Source organism: Danio rerio, chromosome 4, assembly GCF_052040795.2.
Source record: "Danio rerio strain M-AB ecotype USA chromosome 4, GRCz13ab, whole genome shotgun sequence".
Classification (NCBI taxonomy): domain Eukaryota; kingdom Metazoa; phylum Chordata; class Actinopteri; order Cypriniformes; family Danionidae; genus Danio; species Danio rerio.
In genome coordinates, this window is record NC_141024.2 from 67107533 (window position 1) to 67131925 (window position 24393).

General features: G+C 42.8%; 10 non-coding genes across 10 annotated transcripts; 2 read left to right on the top strand and 8 right to left on the bottom strand.

Moving 5' to 3' along the window:
- Window positions 1–4068: 4068 nt before the first annotated feature.
- LOC137494482 (U1 spliceosomal RNA) lies at window positions 4069–4233 on the bottom strand. The gene has a single exon (XR_015486966.1). It is a non-coding gene; the product is annotated as a U1 spliceosomal RNA (small nuclear RNA).
- Window positions 4234–5364: 1131 nt separating this feature from the next.
- Window positions 5365–5435, bottom strand: trnag-gcc (transfer RNA glycine (anticodon GCC)). Its single transcript has one exon. It is a non-coding gene; the product is annotated as a tRNA-Gly (tRNA).
- Window positions 5436–7575: 2140 nt separating this feature from the next.
- On the bottom strand, window positions 7576–7646 carry trnag-ccc (transfer RNA glycine (anticodon CCC)). Its single transcript has one exon. It is a non-coding gene; the product is annotated as a tRNA-Gly (tRNA).
- Window positions 7647–8211: 565 nt separating this feature from the next.
- On the bottom strand, window positions 8212–8282 carry trnag-gcc (transfer RNA glycine (anticodon GCC)). The gene has a single exon. It is a non-coding gene; the product is annotated as a tRNA-Gly (tRNA).
- A 247-nt stretch (window positions 8283–8529) lies between these two features.
- trnag-gcc (transfer RNA glycine (anticodon GCC)) lies at window positions 8530–8600 on the bottom strand. The gene has a single exon. It is a non-coding gene; the product is annotated as a tRNA-Gly (tRNA).
- Window positions 8601–9799: 1199 nt separating this feature from the next.
- trnag-gcc (transfer RNA glycine (anticodon GCC)) lies at window positions 9800–9870 on the bottom strand. Its single transcript has one exon. It is a non-coding gene; the product is annotated as a tRNA-Gly (tRNA).
- A 9818-nt stretch (window positions 9871–19688) lies between these two features.
- Window positions 19689–19760, top strand: trnae-cuc (transfer RNA glutamic acid (anticodon CUC)). Its single transcript has one exon. It is a non-coding gene; the product is annotated as a tRNA-Glu (tRNA).
- Window positions 19761–19845: 85 nt separating this feature from the next.
- Window positions 19846–19932, bottom strand: trnay-gua (transfer RNA tyrosine (anticodon GUA)). The gene is given in 2 exon segments: window positions 19846–19881; window positions 19896–19932. It is a non-coding gene; the product is annotated as a tRNA-Tyr (tRNA).
- Window positions 19933–20020: 88 nt separating this feature from the next.
- Window positions 20021–20092, bottom strand: trnae-uuc (transfer RNA glutamic acid (anticodon UUC)). The gene has a single exon. It is a non-coding gene; the product is annotated as a tRNA-Glu (tRNA).
- A 3310-nt stretch (window positions 20093–23402) lies between these two features.
- Window positions 23403–23475, top strand: trnar-ucg (transfer RNA arginine (anticodon UCG)). Its single transcript has one exon. It is a non-coding gene; the product is annotated as a tRNA-Arg (tRNA).
- Window positions 23476–24393: the final 918 nt, after the last annotated feature.

Here is a 24393-nt window from a genome sequence, read left to right on the forward strand (position 1 = left end):
CATAGTTTAATTGTTTAAACTAGAACAGGATTGTATTATATTGATTGTAATTGAAAGCAATGCAATTTTAAAATTTAAAATAAAATCAATTAAATTTTCAGATCTGTTTAGATTTATTTCAACATTTAAGAAAGTCAAATTTGGAGGAATAATGTAGTGTAGTTTGAAGTGTAGATTTGGCTGACAACCCAGACCATGCAAGTGTATTGTCTAATCTATAAGAAAATATATATCTTTAAATAATTATTAAATATATAATTACTCCCTTGCTGAGATAAAAAAGGTAAAACAAAATTAGCTTACATAACACACTTTCTTATGTAGGTTAATGTTATTTTACTCTTTTGTTCATGTAGAACATGTAGCTGGCCTGCACATAGTCAAACTAACACATGCTGTTATACTACACCAATTTGTTTGTGTTGACATATACTCATATCGACCTTAATCTAATAAAAAAAAAGGTTTAAGTTTCATGTTTGCTAATGTTTTAAACACGTATTTAACATAGATACCTCTTCATGGTGTCGCGTTTGGTTGGGTGTGATAAAGTTTTGGAGGCTTAAAATAATACTGTACTGCCTCCTTCTACTGGACACAACAGGAACAACAGGGGCGTAAAACTGCCTGGGCCGTAAAACTGCTTGGGCCGTAGATCTGTCTGGATCCAAGTCTGCAGCCTCCCCCTACTCCCTGACGGCGCTGTACTTGCAGCAGACGTGCCTGTGCTTGCAAACCACTCGCTAGTAACTGTGGCAACGCATGAAGAGTTTGAGCTTCCTCCAGATTCTTGCTTTGTGTTTTGTCATCAGTTGGGGCTGCCAACACATGGATTCCACTGGACGCACTCGATCTGGGGATAACAGACCCTCTATGGGGGGAGGGGAGGGGATCCTCCTGTTCTTTCTTTCTTTTCCTCCATCTGTTTTCTTTCTCCACAGATGCCGTTTTTCTCTGCTTAGTTTCTGATTTGGTCTATTTGGACATGTCGACCTCCTGCTTTGCTGCGGTTCGGACCGCCTTTGCCTAGAGCTCCGTGCTTTGCACTCTCGCCTTGTATATTTCGTGTCCTGTTTTCTTACGTCAGCCTATCAGCACAGTGCTCAAACGACATAGCTTGAAGAGCACGACGGGATCTACAAACGTTCCGCAAAAGAACTTCACTGACGAAAGCGGAAGCGCTAACGGAACAACCTCCCGCTGCAGGCACCTTACATTCTTGAGACGGGAAACCACCGACGGCTGGCTGCGAAATTGCCTCTGGTTCAGATTGGTTTAGAACCGTCCCTCTGCCCAAAACGCCACAGACGTATGCAAAAGACTACAGTTCTTGAAACAAAGTTACCTCTGATCCGAGCAGAAGCGTTCGCTTACTTAATGGCAGATAAAATGATGACCTTTCACACGGTCTGCATTCGTTCCGTCAGTAACAGCGGCAGGCCGGCAAATAAAATCCTGACATTCCACAGGGCACACTCGCTTGGCGGACAAATGCCACCGGGGGCTCTCTTTGCGTGTTCCTTCACCTGGTCAAACCGCTTTGAGGGGGGACCTTTCGAGTAGTTTTCGGCATCTGAACAGACTCTTCTAGCGACGGGTGGGCAGGCCTTCCACAGGCGCAGAGAAGCCCCTGTCTGCAGCCCGCAGATCTGGGCGGGGATGAATGTGGGGCGGGGCTGCATATTCAGCCACGCCCACCTGTAATTTCATTGGTTAGTGGAAACGCAATAGAGTGAATGCCCACTACGTGGTGTCAGTAAACAGGAAATGCATGTACAATTTCTTAAATATTGTTTTTATTGTTAATAAACACAAAAATGCACAAAAGTTGGCATTCTTGATGAGTGTTTTATATGTTAATTATGTTAACAGTTATGTGAATTTCATAATGTCAATACTTTCAATACTGCACTGCTTTGAGTTTTATTAAGAGCAGGGATAAGCTATTATTTATTAAGGGAAGTATATGTTTGTAACCTTTTTACTTATTAAATCAGATTATTTCATCATATAATGGATTTATTTTTACTTTGACGCTGCTATGAATATAAACATATATTATCTGTTATATGTAAATGTTCCAGCATGAGTAAAATTTTTTATTAATTTTTTTCATATTACATGGTGTGTCATCTATGGATGCAATCAATTTCATTATTTATTATTTACTGATCCATTAAAGTTTTGTTCAGTTTCTCCATTTGAATGAAGACAGTGCTCTGCTGCCACCTACTGGGTGGTTTTAATATCTGTTCTACAATTTAATTAATAAGTTACTAATAATTTCATAATCTAATACTACTGAATTACAATGCAGTCTTCTTGGTTTTATTTTTGTATTATTTGTAAATACAGGGTAAATACTTTAATACCACGTTCTAATAACCCTTCTGGATCCATTTCTGCACTGTAGATCTTTAAAAATATTTTTTATAATGATTTTGTTTGGTTATTAAGAGTCACGTACAACATTGTTATTCTATTTCATTTAATTAGAATATTAAATACACTTAATATTATATTAATAGTGTGGCACAAACGGCCAGTTTTATTTATTACTTATCTATCAGGACACAAATTAATGAAAATAAATTTGACATTAATAAGTGCAGCACTCGGGTAAACTTCTGATTTTTTTATTTTGACAAATCCTGAAATTGCATTGGCCAGGAATCAGACCCGGGTCTCCAGCGTGGCAGATGAGAATACTACCACTGAACCACCAATGCTGATATGCTTATACTGTTGTCCTAGTGGGGTGTTATTGCTGCAAGGCTGATACCCAGAGCTGGAAGAGTAGCAACACAAAACAGCAGTTGCATTGGCCGGGAATCGAACCCGGGTCTCCCGCGTGGCAGGCGAGAATTCTACCACTGAACCACGGCTGGAAGGGCATCCGCTGCGTAAAAACCTGCTGCATAAGTTGGCAGTCCATTCCGCTGTTGTGACTCTGGATTAATAAAGGGACAAAACTGACAAGAAAATGAATGAATGACAATGGCTCAGAAGGTCCTGGATGTCAGTGAGAGTTGCAGAAATGTTCCATCACCATCCTGTGTGACAACTCTCAGTAGGATCCACTGCAGGATCTCAGGCGGCATCTGTACAAAATCATCAACATGTCGCTTAACATACAGTATATTAAAGTTAAACTCAAAGAATTAAATATGTTTGTACTAGGCATGCCTCCTCCTCACATTCCCCTTTGCATAAGTTTCATGCATGGGTTATAAAGTAAACAAAAAAAGAGAACATGAAGTGTAAATAAAAATTATTAAATGCACAAATCTATTAAAACAAAAAGAGAGAAAGAACTGAGGTAAAATAAAATAAAACAGAGAATATGCTCCTAAGGAATCATAGTGATGACTATCAATGCCAATGATCTGCAAACTAAAATGTAGTATAGATCAGTAAGTTAAGAATCAAGTTTTATATTGTACATATTTAGCATTAACATTACCAGAGTATATAAATTAGAGAACATGCCACAAAGAAAAATATATTTTGTTATCTTTGATATTAATAAACTTCATGTGATGGACTGTTTTGCTCAAAACTCTTTAAAGTTTACATTATTCTTCTAAGTGAATAAAACCACCAACTGTACGATCAACCTGGAAAACGCCAACCCTAACACAGAAAACTTTTTTTTAAGGCTTTAAAACTTCATATCTCCTTAAAGGCCTTTAATTAAATAAATGACACATAATACGTGAGGTGTACTGCACTATAATTTGACCATTTACATGACAGAAAATGTGTACTTACCATGCAGAGATGAAAACCGGAATCGAAAGCATACATTACATCAACGTCTGTTTCCGTGAACCAATGAAAGACTTGTAGGCGGAGTGACATGTTAAGTCCCGCCCATTTATGGGCGTGGCTGCACTCCGCCCCGTATTCAGCCCCGCCCCGATCTGCGGGCTGCAGACGGGTGTACTTGCAGGCGCGCGCAGCTCTACTGGAGCAAAAGAGGCTTGGCAAAGGACGAGGAAGAGAGGGAAGCGCCGCTCCAGCCGGGTCCGACGCTACCGCCTGAACTCTGTCTTGAACCTCTGTGCTCAGGGGAGAGCGCGATCGCAGTCCCCCACTACCAGAAAATATGCAGTCCAGATTCCCACATTTGGGGTATTCGCAGATGTCGGTGTGGCCGGAGTGCAATGGCCAAAGCCTCGCCCTGGGTGAACCACCTTCTTGATCATGGTATCTCCCCTGCCAGGTAAGTATGAGTTGCCGGGCAGCACAAATGGCAGCCGCCGTTTTCTATCGGCCGTACTCCAGGGCGGTGATGCCCAGCCACCGAGCATGGGGAATGGGCCAGCAACCCCTGTCTCCTGACGGCGCTGTACTTGCAGCAGACGTGCCTGTGCTTGCAAACCACTCGCTAGTAACTGTGGCAACGCATGAAGAGTTTGAGCTTCCTCCAGATGCTTGCTTTGTGTTTTGTCATCAGTTGGGGCTGCCAACACATGGATTCCACTGGACGCACTCGATCTGGCGATAACAGACCCTCTATGGGGGGAGGGGAGGGGATCCTCCTGTTCTTTCTTTCTTTTCCTCCATCTGTTTTCTTTCTCCACAGATGCCGTTTTTCTCTGCTTAGTTTCTGATTTCGTCTATTTGGACATGTCGACCTCCTGCTTTGCTGCGGTTCGGACCGCCTTTGCCTAGAGCTCTCTCGCTCTTTGCACTCTCGCCTTGTATATTTCGTGTCCTGTTTTCTTACGTCAGCCTATCAGCACAGTGCTCAAACGACATAGCTTGAAGAGCACGACGGGATCTACAAACATTTCGCAAAAGAACTTCATTGACGAAAGCGGAAGCGCTAACGGAACAACCTCCCGCTGCAGGCACCTTACATTCCTGAGACGGGAAACCACCGACGGCTGGCTGCGAAATAGCCTCTGGTTCAGATTGGTTTAGAACCGTCCCTCTGCCCAAAACGCTACAGACGTCTGCAAAAGATTGCAGTTCTTGTGGGGTGTGATTGCTGCAAGGCTGTTACCCAGAGCTGGAAGAGTAGCTACACAAAACAGGAAATGCAATGGACAGGAATCAGACCAGGGTCTTCCATGTGTTAGGCAAGAGATCTACCACTGAACCACTAATGCTTATATGCTTATGCTGCAGCGCTAGTGGGGTGTAATTGATGCAAGGCTGTTACCCAGAGCTGGAAGAGTAGCAGCAAAAAACAGAAATTGCATTGGCCAGGAATCAGACCCGGGTCTCCAGCGTGGCAGGTGAGAATACTACCACTGAACCACCAATGCTGATATGCTTATACTGTTGTCCTAGTGGGGTGTTATTGCTGCAAGGCTGATACCCAGAGCTGCAAGAGTAGCAACACAAAATAGCAGTTGCATTGGCCGGGAATCGAACCCGGGTCTCCCGCGTGGCAGGCGAGAATTCTACCACTGAACCACCAATGCTGACCCATGTTCTTACCTGCCTTTGTGTTGTGTGACTGCTAAAAGGCCGTCAACCAGAGCTGAAACAGGAGCCACACAAAACCACACATGTATTAGCCGGAAATCGACTCAAGGTCTCCAGCGTGGCAGGCGAAAATTCTACCACTGAACCCTCAATGCTGATATGCATATACTGCAGCGCTAATGGGGTGTGATTGTTGCAAGGCTGTTACCCAGAGCTGAAAGAGTAGCAACACAAAACAGGGATTGCATTGGCCGGGAATCTGACCCAGGTCTCCCGCGTGGCAGGCAAGAATTCTACCACTGAACCACCAATGCTGACCAATCTCGTTCCTTGCCATTGTGTTGTCTGAGTGCTAAAAGGCCATCAACCAGAGCTGGAAGGATAGCAAAACAATATAGGAATTGAATTAGCTGGGAATGGAACCCAGGTCTCCCACGTAACAGGCGAGCATTTCACAAGTGTACCACCAATGCTGATATGCTTACACTGCAGCCCTAGTAGGGTGTGATTGCTGCAAAGCTGTTACCCAGAGCTGGAAGAGTAGCAACACAAAACAGAAATTGGAATGGACGGGAATCGGACCAGGGTCTTCCGCGTGGCAGGCGAGAAAACTACCACTGAATCACCAACGCTGATATGGTTATTCTGCAGCCCTAGTGGGGTGTGATTGATGCAAGGCTGTTTTTCCAGAGCTGGAAGAGTAGCAACACAAAACCACACTTGCATTGGGCGGGAATCAGACCTGGGTCTCCCGCGTGGCAGGCGAGAATTCTACCACAGAATTTACAATGCTGATATGCTTATGCTGGATCCCTATTGGGGTGTGATTGCTGCAAGGCTGTTACCCAGAGCTGAAGAGGAATTTCCTTGGAATTTCCTTGGCCAGGAATCGGACAAGGGTCTCCTGCGTGGCAGGCGAGAATTCTACCACTGAACCACCAATGCTGTCCCATGTTGATAGTTGTCTTTGTGTTGTGTGAGTGCTAAAAGGCTGCCACCCAGAGCTGAAAAAGGAGCCACAAAAAATGCACTTGTTTTAGCCGGGAATCGACTCTAGGTCTGCCGCGTGATAGGCGAGAACTCTACCAATGAACCACCAATTCTGATATGCTTTTCCTGCAGCCCTAGTGGGGTGTGATTGATGCAAGGCTGTAACCCAGAGCTGGAAGAGTAGTAATACAAAACAGGAATTGCATTGGCCAGGAATCGGACCAGGGTCTTCTGTGTGGCAGGCAAGAAATCTACCACTGAACCACCAATGCTGATAAGCGTTTACTGCAGCCCTAGTGGGGTGTGATTGCTGCAAGGCTGATAACCAGAGCTGGAAGAGTAGCAACACAAAACATGAATTGCATTGACCGGGAATCGGACCCGGATCTCCCGCGAGTATTCTACCACTGAACCACCAATGCTGATATGCTTATGCTACAGCCCTAGTGGGGTGTGATTGCTGCAAGGCTGTTACACAGAGCTGGAAGAGTAGCAACACAAAATAGGAAAAGCATTGGCTGGGAATTGGACCCGGGTCTCGCGCGTGGTAGGCAAGGTTTCTACCACTGAACCACCAATGCTGACCCAAGTTCTTCCTTGCCTTTGTGTTGTGTGAGTGCTAAAAGGCCGTCAACCAGAGCTGAAAAAGGAGCCACACAAAACTGCATTACTATTAGCCAGGAATCGACTCAAGGTCTCCCGCGTGGCAGGTGAGATTTCTACCCCTGAACTAGCAATGCTGATATGCATATACAGCAGCCCTAGTGGGTTGTGATTGCTGCAAGGCAGTTACCCAGAGCTGGAAGAGTAGCAACACAAAATAGGAATTGGAATGGACGGGAATATGACCAGGGTCTTTCACGGTGGAGGCAAGAAATCTACCACTGAACCACCATTGCTGATATGCTTATTCTTCAGCCCTAGTGGGGTGTGATTGATGCAAGGCTGTTACCCAAAGCTGGAAGAGTAGCAACACAAAACAGCACTTGCATTGGGCGGGAATCGGACCTGGGTCTTCTGTGTGGCAGGCAAGAAATTTACCACTGAACCACCAATGCTGATAAGCTTTTACTGCAGCCCTAGTGGGGTGTGATTGCTGCAAGGCTGATAACCAGAGCTGGAGGAGTAGCAACACAAAACATGAATTGCATTGACCGGGAATCGGACCCGGGTCTCCCGCGAGGGAGGCGAGTATTCTACCACTGAACCACCAATGCTGATATGCTTATGCTACAGCCCTAGTGGGGTGTGATTGCTGCAAGGCTGTTACCCAGAGCTGGAAGAGTAGCAACACAAAACAGGAAAAGCATTGGCTGGGAATTGGACCCGGGTCTCGCGCGTGGCAGGCAAGGTTTCTACCACTGAACCACCAATGCTGACCCAAGTTCTTCCTTGCCTTTGTGTTGTGTGAGTGCTAAAAGGCCGTCAACCAGAGCTGAAAAAGGAGCCACACAAAACTGCATTACTATTAGCCAGGAATCGACTCAAGGTCTCCCGCGTGGCAGGTGAGATTTCTACCCCTGAACCAGCAATGCTGATATGCAGATACAGCAGCCCTAGTGGGTTGTGATTGCTGCAAGGCAGTTACCCAGAGCTGGAAGAGTAGCAACACAAAATAGGAATTGGAATGGACAGCAATATGACCAGGGTCTTTCACGGTGGAGGCGAGAAATCTACCACTGAACCACCATTGCTGATATGCTTATTCTTCAGCCCTAGTGGGGTGTGATTGATGCAAGGCTGTTACCCAAAGCTGGAAGAGTAGCAACACAAAACAGCACTTGCATTGGCCGGGAATCGGACCCGGGTCTCCCGCGTGGCAGGCGAGAATTCTACCACTGAACCACCAATGCTGATATGCCTGTATTGCAGCCCTAGTGGGGTGTGATTACTGCAAGGCTGTTACCCAGAGCTGGAAGAGTAGCTACACAAAACAGGAATTGTAATGGACGGGAATCCGACCATGGTCTTCTGTATGGCAGGCAAGTAATCTACCACTGAACCAACAATGCTAATATGCTTATACTACAGCCCTAGTGGGGTGTGATTGATGCAAGGCTGTTACCCAGAGCTGGAAGAGTAGCAACACAAAACAGGAATTGCATTAGCCGGGAATCGGACCCGGGTCTCCCGCGTGGCAGGCGAGAATTCTACCACTGAACCACCAATGCTGCTATGGTTTTACTGCAGCCCTAGTGGGGTGTGATTGCTGCAAGGCTGTTACCCAGTGCTGGAAGAGTAACAACCAAAATCAGAAGGTGCATTGGGCGGGAAACGAACCTGGGTCTCCCGCGTGGCAGGCAAGACTTCTACCACTGAACGACCAATGCTGACCCATGTTGTACCTTGCCTTTATGTTTTGTGAGTGCTAAAAGGCCATCAACCAGAGCTTAAACAGGAGCCACTCAAAACCGCACATTTTAGCCGGGAATCGACTCTAGGTCTCCCACGTGGCGGTCGAGCATTCTACCACTGAACCACCAATGCTGATATGCTTGTTCTGCAGCCCTAGTGGGTTGTGATTGCTGCAAGGCTGTTACCCAGAGCTGGAAGAGTAGCAACACAAAACAGGAAAAGCATTGGCTAGGAATTGGACCCGGGTCTCGCGCGTGGCAGGCAAGGTTTCTACCACTGAACCACCAATGCTGACACAAGTTCTTCCTTGCCTTTGTGTTGTGTGAGTGCTAAAAGGCCGTCAACCAGAGCTGAAAAAGGAGCCACACAAAACTGCATTACTATTAGCCAGGAATCGACTCAAGGTCTCCCGCGTGGCAGGTGAGATTTTTACCCCTGAACCAGCAATGCTGATATGCATATACAGCAGCCCTAGTGGGTTGTGATTGCTGCAAGGCAGTTACCCAGAGCTGGAAGAGTAGCAACACAAAATAGGAATTGGAATGGACAGGAATATGACCAGGGTCTTTCACGGTGGAGGCGAGAAATCTACCACTGAACCACCATTGCTGATATGCCTATTCTTCAGCCCTAGTGGGGTGTGATTGATGCAAGGCTGTTACCCAAAGCTGGAAGAGTAGCAACACAAAACAGCACTTGCATTGGCCGGGAATGGGACCCGGGTCTCCCGCGTGGCAGGCGAGAATTCTACCACTGAACCACCAATGCTGATATGCCTATATTGCAGCCCTAGTGGGGTGTGATTACTGCAAGGCTGTTACCCAGAGCTGGAAGAGTAGCTACACAAAACAGGAATTGTAATGGTCGGGAATCCGACCATGGTCTTCTGTATGGCAGGCAAGTAATCTACCACTGAACCAACAATGCTAATATGCTTATACTACAGCCCTAGTGGGGTGTGATTGATGCAAGGCTGTTACCCAGAGCTTGAAGAGTAGCAACACAAAACAGGAATTGCATTGGCCGGGAATCGGACCCGGGTCTCCCGCGTGGCAGGCGAGAATTCTACCACTGAACCACCAATGCTGATATGGTTTTACTGCAGCCTTAGTGTCGTGTAATTGCTGCAAGGCTGTTACCCAGTGCTGGAAGAGTAACAACCAAAATCAGAAGGTGCATTGGGCGGGAAACGAACCTGGGTCTCCCGCGTGGCAGGCAAGACTTCTACCACTGAACGACCAATGCTGACCCATGTTGTACCTTGCCTTTATGTTGTGTGAGTGCTAAAAGGCCATCAACCAGAGCTTAAACAGGAGCCACTCAAAACCGCACGTTTTAGCCGGGAATCGACTCTAGGTCTCCCACGTGGCAGGCGAGCATTCTACCACTGAACCACCAATGCTGATTTGCTTGTTCTGCAGCCCTAGTGGGATGTGATTGCTGCAAGGCTGTTACCCAGAGCTGGAAGAGTAACAACACAACACAGGAATTGAAATGGACGGGAATCGGACCAGGGTCTTCCGTGTGGCAGGCGGGAAATCTACCACTGAACCACCAACGCTGATATGGTTATTCTGCAGCCCTAGTGGGGTGTGATTGATGCAAGGCTGTTTTTCCAGAGCTGTAAGAGTAGCAACACAAAACCACACTTGCATTGGCCGGGAATCGGACCTGGGTCTCCCGCATGGCAGGCGAGAATTCTACCACTGAACTACCAATGCTGATATGCTTATACTCGATCCCTATTGGGGTGTGATTGCTGCAAGGCTGTTACCCAGAGCTGGAAGAGTAGCAACACAAAACAGGAAATGCATGGACTTCCGGCGGTTAACTGAAGCGCATGGCCGCTTAACTTTTTGTCTCCCGTTCGGTCGGAGATTAATTCCCCAAACAATACAATTAAAACTTAGTTACTGATCGAATTTAATGATGGAAGGGGAGAAGATCAAAAAGGGCAAAGGAAAACAGCTTGGGAAAGCGGATAAAGGTAGTAATTTAGAGGATACCGCCGTGGCTGAGGAACAAGGAGAACGTAATGGCGGACAAGAGGAAAATCTAAAATTAGCAACAGTGGATGATAGCGTCGCGGCCATCCGCGCAGACATAAAGATGATGGCCTTGGAGATGAAGTCAGAGCTAAATAACTTCCGGGACGATCTGAAAAGAGAATTAGTGGACTTCGGCCCGCATCGCCGAAGCCGAGGAGTGGTCCACGGACTTCAGGGAAGCTCTGAGCCAGTCACTACAAGCCCAGGAAAAAATGCAGATGAAGTTAACGGACCTGGAGGCACGCTCGAGACGTAATAATGTTCGCATTTTCGGGATCTCGGAAGGGGCCGAAAATAACAACATCTACCAATTCATCGATAATCTTATTAAAAAAGAACTGGACCTCGTTGATATTGAACTCAGTATTCAAAGATGCCACAGAGCGCTCGGACCAAGACCGCCTAACGAGGCACAGCCAAGATCGGTGATTGTGTACTTTCAAGAATTCAAAGTTAAGGAAATGGTTCTGCACACTGCGTGGAAGAAAAAGGAAATCTTTCACAACAACAGCAGGATCTATTTTGATCATGACTACCCTGCTGAAACCTTGACGAAAAGGAAGGCATACTCTCAGATCAGGAGGATACTCAAAGAGAAGGGTATAAGATTTCAAACACCGCCGCCAGCGAAATTGCGAGTGTTCTTTGACGGTGGGCCGATCACCTATGGAAGCGCAGACGAAGCGACCGAGGACATGAAGAAAAGGGGCTTCCAGTTCGGCCGCGAGACATCTTCAGAAGTTGAGGTTTTGAGCAAAGCGCGGACGACCGGCTGGCAACGCTCCACGAATACGGCAAACCGGCAGACCCGTCAGGATTGGATTAAAGAGAGGCTCCGGAATTTTCGCCGACCAAGATAGATTTAAAGGTTTATGGTTTGTTAGCTGTGAGTGACAAATGACTGTAAACTATACAGTTGGTGAAGGAACCAGCCGTTTGTTATGGACATTTTAGTGTGTGTCAGGCGACAGCTGCGAACACCCGCAACGGGATGGAGTAAGACTGAATTCTTTTTTTTCTTTCCCCTAACGTTACTACTCTAAGACTGTTATCTCATGTAGGCTGTTGCTGTTATCCTACTTACCTCAATTATTTTTCTGTTGATCTGCAACGGGTAAAATCGCCCTTAATAAATAACGTAGTTGACCGACAAACACGGGAACATATATATATATTTATTATTTGCTTTTGACGTTCGTTAGTGCACGCAGAATACCCTAAAGGGCACTTAAGGCTGCACTGAAGAGGGGCTCTGGTGTTTATCTAGACTATTCCCCTACAATAAGAAGTAAGAACTGTTTGTTACTTCGAATGGAGGTTTCTCTATGTATTCTGTTTAGTTTTGTTATTTCCGACTGTAAAGTCAAGGGTTCTTTTTTTATTGTATATAGTTCATATGTAGTTCAGACTAGGTCACGAATAACATATACCTTACAGAAAGTGCTTTATAACATGATCACATGCAGTTTCAGGAATATAGGGTGATTACCCTTAATGTGAATGGCTTATACAATCCAATCAAAAGAAGCAAGGTTATCGCAAAGATGAAAAAGGAAAAGTTGCACGTTATATTTATGCAGGAGACGCACCTTCATAATCTAGAACACGAAAAATTAAAACAAAAAGGGTTTAAGAATGTATTTTATTCATCTTACAGGAGGGGAAAACGAAGAGGGGTAGCAATATTAATCTCTAACTGTGTGAACTTCCGCCTGCTTGCTGAATTTACAGACAAAGAGGGTCGATATGTTCTTGTCAAGGGCCTCTTAGATAAAAAAGAAGTTACGTTAATTAATGTGTATATACCCCCTGAGCAAGACAACTCATGCATAAGGGAAGTTTTTCAATTAATAGCTTCTGAAGCATCAGGAGTTTTGATATGTGGAGGAGACTGGAATGCCCAGATGCAACCTAAGCTTGATTCCACTAATGCATTAAAGAGGCTAACCCCTAGAGCAAGGGTAACTAAAAAACTGTTGATGGAACTGGGATTGATAGATGTATGGAGGGAGCTCCATCCACTAGATAAACAGTTCACATTTTATTCCGCAAGCCAAATTTCCTATTCAAGAATTGATTACTTCTTTGTTTTTAATTCAGACAGACACCGGCTAATAGACTGCAAGATAGGAACCAGAGATATCTCTGACCACTCACCTGTTTACCTAACTATACATTTAGATAACAAAAAGAACAACTCACTGTGGCGGCTTAATACAAGTATACTGAATGATAGTACATACAAAGAATTTATTCAAAAGGAAATAAAGGATTATATCGATAACAATAACAATGGGGAAGTATCACCGAGTGTCTTATGGGATGCATCAAAATCAGTAATTAGGGGTAAACTCATAGCTCTTACTTCACATAAGAAAAAGGAAAAATGTAAAAAGATGTTTGACTTGCGGGAGAACCTTAAGACCTTAGAGAGAGAACATATTATGGAAAAGAAACCTCATATTTTAAACCAAATAAAAAATATTAAGAAGCAAATAAATACATTATATGAGGAAGAAATAGAGAAAAAAGCCAAATTCACTAAGCAAAGATTTTATGAAAACGGCCCAAAGGCTTTGAAGTTATTGGCATGGAGGCTTAGAAAACAGCAGGCGGAGCGGACTATATCGGAAATTAGAGACCCTATAACTAATAGAATTAAACACAACCAAGATGATATCCATAACATTTTTGAAACCTACTATAGAAATCTATATAGTAAAATAAGTACAACTAATCCCACTGAAATAAATATCTTCTTAGAATCATTAGACTTACCCTCTATAGGCACAACACAGAATAAATCCCTAATGGCAGAGATCACAAAAGAGGAAATAGGGAAAGCAATTTCAAGATTAAAAGTAAATAAAACACCTGGCTCAGATGGCTTCCCAGTTGAGTGGTACAAGGTCTTCAAAGACCAGTTAATCCCCATGCTTCACGAGTGTTTTAACTACATGCTTAAAGGTGGTGAACCACCAAGAACATGGAGTGAGGCAATCATTTCGATTATTCCTAAAGAGGGTAAAGATAAGAAAGAGTGTAGTTCTTTTAGACCAATTTCTGTATTAAACACGGATTATAAATTATATGCATCAATACTAGCTAAAAGATTGGAAGATATAATACCAGAATTGGTGGACCTAGACCAAACCGGATTTATAAGGGATAGGCAAACACAAGATAATATTAGGCGGGTGCTACATGTTATTGATCATGTCAACAAAAAGAAAACTAGAGCTGTAGTTATTAGCTTAGATGCGGAAAAGGCATTTGACTCAGTTCGTTGGGAGTATTTATATTTAGCACTGACAAGATTTGGCTTTAATGAAGACTTTATTAGATGTATTAAAAATTTATATTCATCACCAAATGCAAAAATTAGGATTAATGGTCATCTTACCAAAAGTTTTGTTCTGGAAAGAGGCTGTCGTCAAGGTTGCCCCCTTAGTCCAACCCTTTTTGCTTTATTTATTGAGCCTTTGGCACAGTTAATAAGAGACGAACCGGGAATTAAAGGAATAACAGTTAGAGGTTCAGAGCAAAAGATCTGTCTGTATGCAGATGATGTTCTTTTGTTTGTTGGAACACCAGAACTTAGCATTCCTAATCTGATGTCAGTTTTAAATAAATTTGGCACCTACTCTGGTTACAAGCTAAATATCCAAAAAACACAAATTTTAAGCTTTAATTATTTCCCTCAGAAAGATATGCAAAATAAATTTAATTTCAAATGGAATTCAACAAGTTTTAAGTACTTGGGTATTAAAATAACTAAAGATTCTACACAATTATTTGATAGTAATTTTGGCCCTATAAATAAGAGTATAAAATCTGACATAGATAGGTGGTCCCAGTTGCCCTTAGAGATGCACAATAGAATAGAGACAATAAAAATTAATATAGTTCCTCGTCTTCTATACCTCTTCCAATCCCTACCAATCGAAATTTCATCAAAACAGTTTAGAGAATGGGACAAGTGGATTTCAAGATTTTTATGGAGGGGCAGGAGACCTAGAGTTAAATATAAAACATTGCAGTTGTCTAAGGAGAAAGGGGGAAGATCATTGCCTTGCTTGTCTGACTATTACAAAGCTGCCCAGTTACGGCCCTTAGTAATCTGTTGTAACCCAGAATACACTGCAAAATGGAAAGACCTGGAAACTTCACAAATTGATATCCCACTACAATCATTATTGGGTAGCAAGATTTTACATAAACACTATTTAAATAGCTTAAATCAGTGGTCCAGGGTTCCCCTTAGAATCTGGTTTAAAGAATGTAATTCTCCACTACTCGAAAAACAGTCTAGACTGATTAAATGGGTAGCATTTGACCCTGACTTTAAACCAACTAAAATCGATGGGAGGTTTCAAGCTTGGTATAGGCTCGGCATCACTACATTTAGCTTGATTTCCTCAAATGGGGAATTAGATAGCTTCCAGAAAATCTCAGATAAGTATGGTCTGGACAAATGTGATTTCTTTAGGTATTTGCAAACCAGAACCTATTTTAATAGTGAGATTAGATGCTCAGAGAACCATCCCCCCAATTTAATTGACTTAGTTATAGACATCTACAAGAACAAAGATAATAGAAGACTTGTTTCAAAATTGTATTCTGCCATCCGATCGACCAAGGAAGAATCAACAAATTATATCAGACTAAAATGGGAGAGAGAATCCAACCTAGTTATCTCAGAGGAAGATTGGTTGAATATCTGCTCAGTACAGGCCACCTCTTCCAATTCTGGTATGTGGAGAGATTTTTGCTGGAAGAATCTTACCAGATACTTTATAACCCCCAAATTAACATACATGCAAACACAGGACAAGGACAGGGGGCAGTGCTGGAGGAAATGTGGAGAAGACTTGGCAAACCACTTTCACATATTTTGGAGTTGCCCAGCCATCCAGCCATATTGGAAGGATGTAAAGCAAATAATACGTAATATTTTTGGTGATGATGTGGATCTTTCTTTTACAACAATTTATCTGGGAAATATTGCAGCCAACCTAACGGTAAAAGACAAGTACTTATTAAAAATACTCCTAGCAACCAGTAAGAAAACTGTGACTCGAAAGTGGCTACAATTGGAACCCCCTACAAAATCTGAATGGTTGGATATCATATCTAATGTTCAAAATATGGAGAGGATGACTTTTTCTTTAAAATTACAAATGGACAAATACCTGCAATATTGGGAGAAATGGATTGTACTTATGCCTTTATACAGTGTAACCTGATTTATATATGTATTTGTTCATGTGACCTGTAAGGAAATATGTGACCTGTCAACCGTTCATTTAAGTTCTGGTGTTTTATTGTATTAATTACCTAATTTTTTTATTTATTTTTTTTTTAAATTTTTTTTAAATTTTTTTTTTAATTTTATTTATTTATTTTTTTTAACCTACTTTTTGTGTGTTTTTTTTTTCTCTCAAAAGAAATAAAAATAAAGTATAAAAAAAAAAAAAAAAAAAAAACAGGAAATGCATTGGCCGGGAATCGGACCCGGGTCTCCCACGTGGCAGGCGAGAATTCTTCCACTGAACCACCAATGCTGACTGATGTTGTGTTTTGCCTTTTTGTTGTTCAATTCAATTCAATTCAGCTTTATTTGTATAGCGCTTTTACAATGTAAATTGTGTAAAAGCAGCTTCACATAAATGGTCATAGTAACTGGAACAGTGTGGTTCAGGTTTTAGTGTTTAAGTTCAGTTCAGTGTGATTTAATCATTACTGAGAGTTCAAACACTGAAGAGCAAATTCATCGATGCGTAGCTCTACCAATCCTGAACCATGTGAGCCAGTGGCGACAGCGGAGAGGGAAAAAAAAACTTCACCTGATGGGAGTGAAGAAAAAAAAACCTTGAGAGAACCAGACTCAGTTGGGCACGACCATTTTAATTTCTCCGCTGGCCAAAAGTCTTGTGCAGAGCTTCATTCGCCGTGGTTTAGGCTGGAAGATGGCCTCAGCGTAGACTCGTCTGTCCCTGGAGCGTCGCTGGAATCAGACTCATGTTCTCCACTCCCCACGACCATCAGCGCAGCAGCAGCTCAGGATATGGCCTGGTCCCGGATATGGAATCCTTGGCATCATCTCGTCGCTGGTCTTGGATCCAATCAGTAACTCCGCATAATCTGAGGACCTCGGGATGAGTATCCCCAGGTGAAAATAGAGAATAAAGAAAATAATTAGCGTAGCTGCTGTTCATAGTGTATATAAACAAGATGCAGAAGCCTGTGTGGAACCCGCTAGGTGATGCATTGAGTGTATGCTTTACTAAACAGATAGGTCTTTAATCTAGTTTTGAACTGGGAGAGTGTGTCTGAGCCTCGGACGTTATCAGGAAGGCTATTCCAGAGTGTAGGAGCCATGAAAGAGAAGGCTCGATCTCCTTTACTTGATTTTGCTATTCTAGGTACTACCAGAAGCCCTGAATTTTGAGATCTTAAAGAGTGAGTTGGTTTGTAGCGAGACAGAAGGTTGGTTAGATAAACAGGAGCTAGATTATTTAGAGCTTTATAGGTGAGAAGTAATATTTTAAATTCAATACGAAACTTAACAGACAGCCAGTGTAAGGAGGATAAAATTGGGGTTATATGATCATATTTTCTAGACCTGGTCAGAACTCTGGCTGCTGCATTTTGTACTAATTGAAGTTTGTTAATAGAGGATGCTGGGCAGCCAGCAAATAGAGCATTACAGTAATCCAGTCTCGAAGTCATAAAAGCATGGACTAGCTTTTCTGCATCTGAGATGGATAGCATATTTCGTAATTTAGCGATATTTCTCAGATGAAAGAAGGCAGTTTTTGTGACATGGGATATATGGTTTTCAAAAGTTAGATTGCTGTCTAATATGACACCCAGATCTTTTATAGTAGAGCTAAAACTAACTTTGTATCCCTCTAATTGTAAATTGAGTTGCGAGATCTGCTGTGTGCAAGATTTAGGCCCAATAAGTAATAATTCTGTTTTGTCGAAGTTTAAAAGAAAGAAAATTGTTGGCCATCCAGTCTTTGATGTCTTTGATACACTCAGTTAGTTTAGAAAGTTCAGACGTCTCGTCAGGTTTAGTGGAAATATATAATTGAGTATCATCTGCATAGCAGTGAAAGCTGATCCCATGTCTTCTAATAATGTCTCCCAGAGGTAGCATGTAAATTGTAAACAGTAAAGGGCCTAAAACTGATCCTTGAGGCACCCCATACTTTACTGGGCAGATTTGTGAAGGCTGTCCATTAAGATTTACAAACTGGTAGCGGTCAGTTAAGTATGACTTAAACCATTGTAGAGCCTGTCCCTGGACACCTGTAGACTTTAAGCGATTTATGAGGATATTGTGGTCAATGGTATCAAATGCCGCACTAAGATCGAGTAAAACTAATAGCGAGACGCACCCTCGGTCAGCAGCTAAGAGTAAATCGTTGGTTATTTTCACTAAGGCGGTTTCTGTACTGTGGTGAGCCCTGAAACCTGACTGAAACACTTAAAAAATATTGTTTGTCTGCAGATAAGAGCATAATTGAGTGGAAACAACTTTTTCTAGTATTTTAGACATAAATGGAAGATTAGAAATAGGCCTATAGTTAGCTAAGTTGTTGGTGTCTAGTTGCGGTTTCTTAATAATAGGCTTAATAACAGCTAGCTTGTAAGAGTTTCACAAGCCAGCCTCAAAGTTTGTTCTCAAACTTTAAGAATCTAGTTATAATATTTGTTTATAATCAGTGACTGATGAAATGAGCCTTATATTTATTATAAGTGAGTGATTCATTGATGTGTTAGAATAATGCACGGGCATTATTGTAACTATGGTAGTAAATAATAATATAAAGTGTTGTAATGTATAATAACTGCATTAAAATGTTTGTAGTAAAACTTTAAAGAGTGCTTGGTCGGCTAAGTTAATCTTACCAAATAACGTTATACAACATCTATAACAATCATATAATAATCGTGTTGTAGTAATTAATGTTACTGTAATGGTTATTAATTTAAACCAACTTGTTATAAAAATACTTAGTTTGCAATTTTTGTCCGAATTAATCTGCAACGAAATCTGTTATTACAGTACAAATCTTGAATGGTATAAGGGCTGATTGGCCATAGCGTTCATTGTAACTCGGAACATGATTGGCTGCCGTAACCAAGAATAGGGTGAATCTTGGTTCCAGCTCGGGACGTGATTGGCCAGCGTAACCATGAATTTAAAAAAAATCTTGGTTCCAACTCGGAACGTGATTGGCCGGTGTAGCCAAGAATAACCACGACTTACAGGTGCCAGTATGCGCCACTGGCCCAGTCTGCACTGTGTGGCATATTTGCTGACATATAACAGAGACTGAAACATTGCTCACACTTGTCTGAGGTGGTCATTTTGACTGCAATCTTGTTTTAGGTTGGCACTTTGTTTTAGAATATTGTCTGCTTTTCGAATGCGTATCTGTGCTGCAGTAGAACGCCTTAGCCTCACAGCAAACATTTTTGTCTACAAGCTGTCACTGCCGTCTTCCCAGGAGAGTGGCTATACTGGTTTCTTCTGGAAGTCCTGAGGGATGTACGGGACCAAGACATGAGAGCGTCGATTCACTCCAGAGTAGAACCGAACAACTCCGGCAGGGGCAAACCGCGACCGCACTGCACTGAGAGCAACGCAAAAAAATCCTGAACGAGCCAGCCAGGAGTTGAACCTAGAATCTTCTGATCCGTAGTCAGACGCTTTATCCATTGCACCACTAGCCCAGTCCGTGTCAGCAGTGCTCAGTAGCATGCTGATTGGAAAGAGGACACGGCTCGGTGAACATGGAGTTCCTTTAAGACTAGACTTGAGGGCAACCTTCAGCCAGACCTTCCCTGGTGGTCTAGTGGTTAGGATTCGGCGCTCTCACTGCCGTGGCCCGGGTTTGATTCCCGGTCAGGGAACTTCCTTTTCACCTCCATGCTGAACTTTGAGCAGTGGTGAACTCAATTGGCGAAGGCAAGAAAGCGGCTCTGAGCGCAAAAGATGTCCTTCGAGCCGGAGTCGAACCAGCGACCTAAGGATTGCCATCATCCCACCTACAGTCCTCCGCTCTACCAACTGAGCTATCGAAGGCTTACAGGGCAGTTCTACAACCACATCCTATAAGGTATCTGCAGTCCGACCTCTGGCCAAAAAGGACAGAAGCAAAAGCACACAAGCCTTCCCATACCGGGAGTCAAACCCGGGCCGCCTGGGTGAAAACCAGGAATCCTAACCGCTAGACCATATGGGAACTGCCACTTTAGAAAGCTAGTCTTGGCACAAACTCCAGTTCATTCTGATCGCTGGCACGTCCCTGCTCCGCTTGCACAAGTGCCACTCATACACTTACGCACTCTCTCATACACAGTTTCTTGGTTTTCGTAACCGAGAATCTTCTGATCCGTAGTCATAAGCGCTAACCTTTGTGCCACCGTCACTCTGTTCAGCACCTTGTTAGCACATTGCTTGGAGCAAGGACAAGGCTCTGTCAACCCGGAGTTCCTTCACCACACATTCTGCTTTGTTTTTATGGCAAGAGGTTGTGTGGATGGGATGCTCTTACAGGATTCCTGACAGTCCCTCCATAGAAGACCTGAGATCCAGGGTCGGAGACTCTCTCCTCTCCAAGAGTAGGTTAAAAGCAATGGTTTCTTTTGTGTCTGTGTGTCAGAGCGCTTAGGTGTTGCTGCAGCTCAGAGACCTACAAGTGGAGGAGATTACACTGCAAGTTGGCTGGATGACCTCTAAGTGGAAGGCACTTATGCCGCACGTAGGCTGGGTTTGCGATTGATGTAGCTGTAGTAGACATTCATAAAAATAATAAAAAATATATATAAACTGCTTACCCTGAGGTTGTGTTTAGGGTTGGGGTAGGAGTAAAATTTAATAAAACACAGCAGGTTACCGTGAGGTTGGGCCTAGGGCTGGGGTAGGTGTGATTTTAATAAACTGCGATAGGTTGTATTCTGTGCCATGTACGAGACATTGAATCAATGAAACCCACATGGAGGTTTGTTACTGTGAGGTTGGGTTAAGAGTTGGGGTAGGTTGGGAGGTTGATAAAACACAGCAGGAAACTGTGAGGTTGGGTTAAGGATTGGGGTTGGTTTGACATTCAAACATAACTGGTTGGACGCAGTGTCTTGTACGAGACGCTGAATAAATGAAAACTCCAGGAGGTTTGTACAGCCGACTTGGAGCTGAGCAGGTCGTTTGGAGCAGGCTCCGATTTATATTTATACCTTTCTCAGTCAGGTAACTTCCTTTTCAGTAGTATGAGCGTCTGCACTGTGTGGCATATTTGCAGACATATAGCAGAGACCGAAACATTGCTCACACTTGTCTGAGGTGGTCATTTTTACTGCAATCTTGTTTTAGGTTGGCACTTTGTTTTTGAATCTTGTCGCTTTCCGAATGTGTATCTGTGCTGCAGTAGAACGCTTAGCCTCACAGCAAACATTTTGATTTACAAGCTGTCACTGCTGGCTTCCCAGGAGAGTGGCTGTACTGGTTTCTTCTGGAAGTCATGAGGGATGTACGGGACCAAGACATGAGAGCAGTTGGGGCAGACTTTGAACCCAGGCGAGCACCCCACAGGCTCTGTGCTGGCAGCCCCAGAAACTTGATCCACTCCAAAGTAGAACCAAACAACTCTGGCAGGGGCAAACTGCAACTGCAGTGCACTGACTGAGAGCAATGCAATAAATCCTGAACGAGCCAGCCAAAAGTCAGATCTAGAATCTTCTGATCCGTTGTCAGACACGTTATCCATTGCGCCACTGGCACACACTGTGCAACAAGTGCTCATTAGCATGCTGTTTGGAAAGAGCAAAGGCCCGGTAAACATGGAGTTCCTTCAATGCATGCTGTGCTTTGTTGTCATGGCAAGTTGTGGTGTCGATAGGATGCTTTTACACAGAGCATGTGACAGTCCCTCCGTAGAAGAACTTTGAACCAGGCTCTGAGACTTTCTCTTCTCTAGGAGGAGGTTGCAAACGTTAGAGTTATTTTTGTCAGAGCAGCTGGTGGTCTTGTGGTTAGGACTTACCGCTGTGGCCCGGGTTCAATTCCTGGTCAGGGAGCTTCCTTTTCACCTCCATGGTAAACTTTGAGCAGTGTTGGCGATGATCTCTTCACGAAATCAGCTCTGAATGCAAAAGATGTCCTTCAAGCCGCACTGTAAGACGTAATAAGACACACTCTGGCACAGACATCCAGTCGGCACGCTGGAATACACGCTATTATCTCATGGTTAAGACGCAGCTTCAAAAATTAGTTTCAAACCGGAAGTACAAATTTGCTTGAAATAACGCAAAAACAACCAATTTACACTTTTTAGTGAAATATTTGTGTCCTAATAGTGTTTTTAGCAGTGTGGGACACATATACGACTATCAACAGCTCAAAAAATGTGTTTTGGAGTTTCGTGACCCTTTAAGGTACAAATGGTAGAGAAAATACACACATGAAAATCTTACTTTGTTTTTCTTTTAACTAAGTATATTTTTATATGTTTTGTTGTTTTGTCTCAAATTATTTTATGTAGGACACAAATGCCTCAAATGCAGCTTTAACATCATTGGAATAAATTATATTTTAACATATTCAAATGGAAAAGCTAACATATTAAAAAGGAATAATTATTTACAAGGTTACTTTTATATCTGCATTTTTATAAACTAAAGCAGTTTTGTCCCAAACCTTTGAAAAATAGTCCATGTTGTCTTTATATTTTTAGATGCTTCATTTATTACTGATTTTTCTTTATGCTTTCAAAATATGTAACTATGCATTTGAAGTGATATTGTGCTTTTTTGCTACATAGTAGAAGTGAACTAGTTTTGTTTTGTGTTAAAGCCACAATGGCCAAGCATAAAAGTGCTTTAATGGGACCTTATAGGCACATTTTGTGCCTGGACTCAACTTAGTATTAGTGGGACCTTACTGTTTTGTTAATTACTAAATGCCCACAGAGCATGCTTATAGGACATACTTCTGACTCAGATAGTATACCTATACTTTGCCCATTGTGGCTATATACACTCCACTTTGTGTGGACTTGCTATGGGCCCAAAGTGAACTTCTGTTTCGAGTGGGCCAGCCCAGTTTGGTCTAGCAACATTGTATATGTTTTTGGTATAGACATGTTTCTTTGGAAATTTGAGCACTAATACTGTACACTCAAGTACATGAAGGTGAGCTTTAGCAAACAGCATAATACATTCAAAACTATTGTATAATAGGCTAAGAGAGACATTAGAAAAGCATATCTTAATTAAGATATAAATTTTATCTCATTGAAATACTGTAGAAATTATCCAAAAGGATTTTTATGTATTGTACTATAAAACAATCCTAGAGGAATGGTTCCAAAATATGATCAAAATTCTAATTGAATTCCTTCAAAGAAATCCTATAAGATGCTACTTTTTTTGTCTGTTTGACAGTGCCACAAAAAAATTCTGTGAAACCGGTCCAATCTACTTTTTGTTCATGTTGTTTTTTGTTATGTGCGTCAGCAACTCCCTGGATGTGTATTACAGTTCACAGGCAGTAAAAACGGCCCAGTGGCCTAATGGATAAGACACCAGCCTTCGAAGCTGGGGATTGTGGGTTCAAGTCCCACCTGGGTTGTCTTTGATGCAGATCTTATTAAGTTGGCTATGCAGCACAATCCAGTGTGACCTTCAAAAAGCTAGGTTTATACCCTTAGGTCAAAAAGACATGACAATGGAAAAACTCTTTAGAGAATCTGTTTTGTCATTAGGTGTACACACCAGATCGTCTGAATGCAATATGGTATAGGGATCCTAAAGTGCTGTTTTCTGAGTTATAAGAACTTCCTGAGCCATACAACAGATATGGCAAACGCTAGTATTGGCCCAGTGGCCTAATGGATAAGGAATCAGCCTTCAAAGCTAGGGATTGTGGGTTTAAGTGCCATTTGAGTTGTGTTTGTTGGGTTACATATAAATTGTATGGAAAAAATCCTGACATGTCTCCTCAAAGCTTATGCGTGATGATCTAAGGTCAATAGTTCGCTAGAGAGAGGGAGGGAGATCTTGACTTCAAGTACCCGGTGGCTTTCAAATAATGGTCTCATGTTAGGTGGATGATGATGAAATGCAAACAAGAAAATAGCTGCAGAAAGGTTGTGATTTCATGTTAATGAGAGTGGCCTCGTCTGGAATTTGAAACTCAAGACCAGTCTCACACCATACCCCAGGACCAATGAGACACGAATGTGGATGATTACACAAAGAAAATGTTTGTCCATTAGTTGCAAAAATCTTATTTAATGGAATGCAAACTGGCATCGAGATCCCAAAGTGCAGTTTTCCATGCGTTGGCATCTTGTTGAGGGCATACAAGAGCTCCATGACAAAAACTTGGTAAGATGGCCCAGTGGCCTAAAGGATAAGGCATCAGCCTCTGGAGTTGGGCGTTGTGGGTTCAAGGCCCGTCTGGGTTGTCTTTGAAGGTCTCACTTCAAGTTGGGAGCAATGTTTGTTGGATGAAACACAGTAGCTGTGAAAACCTTCTAGAGATGTG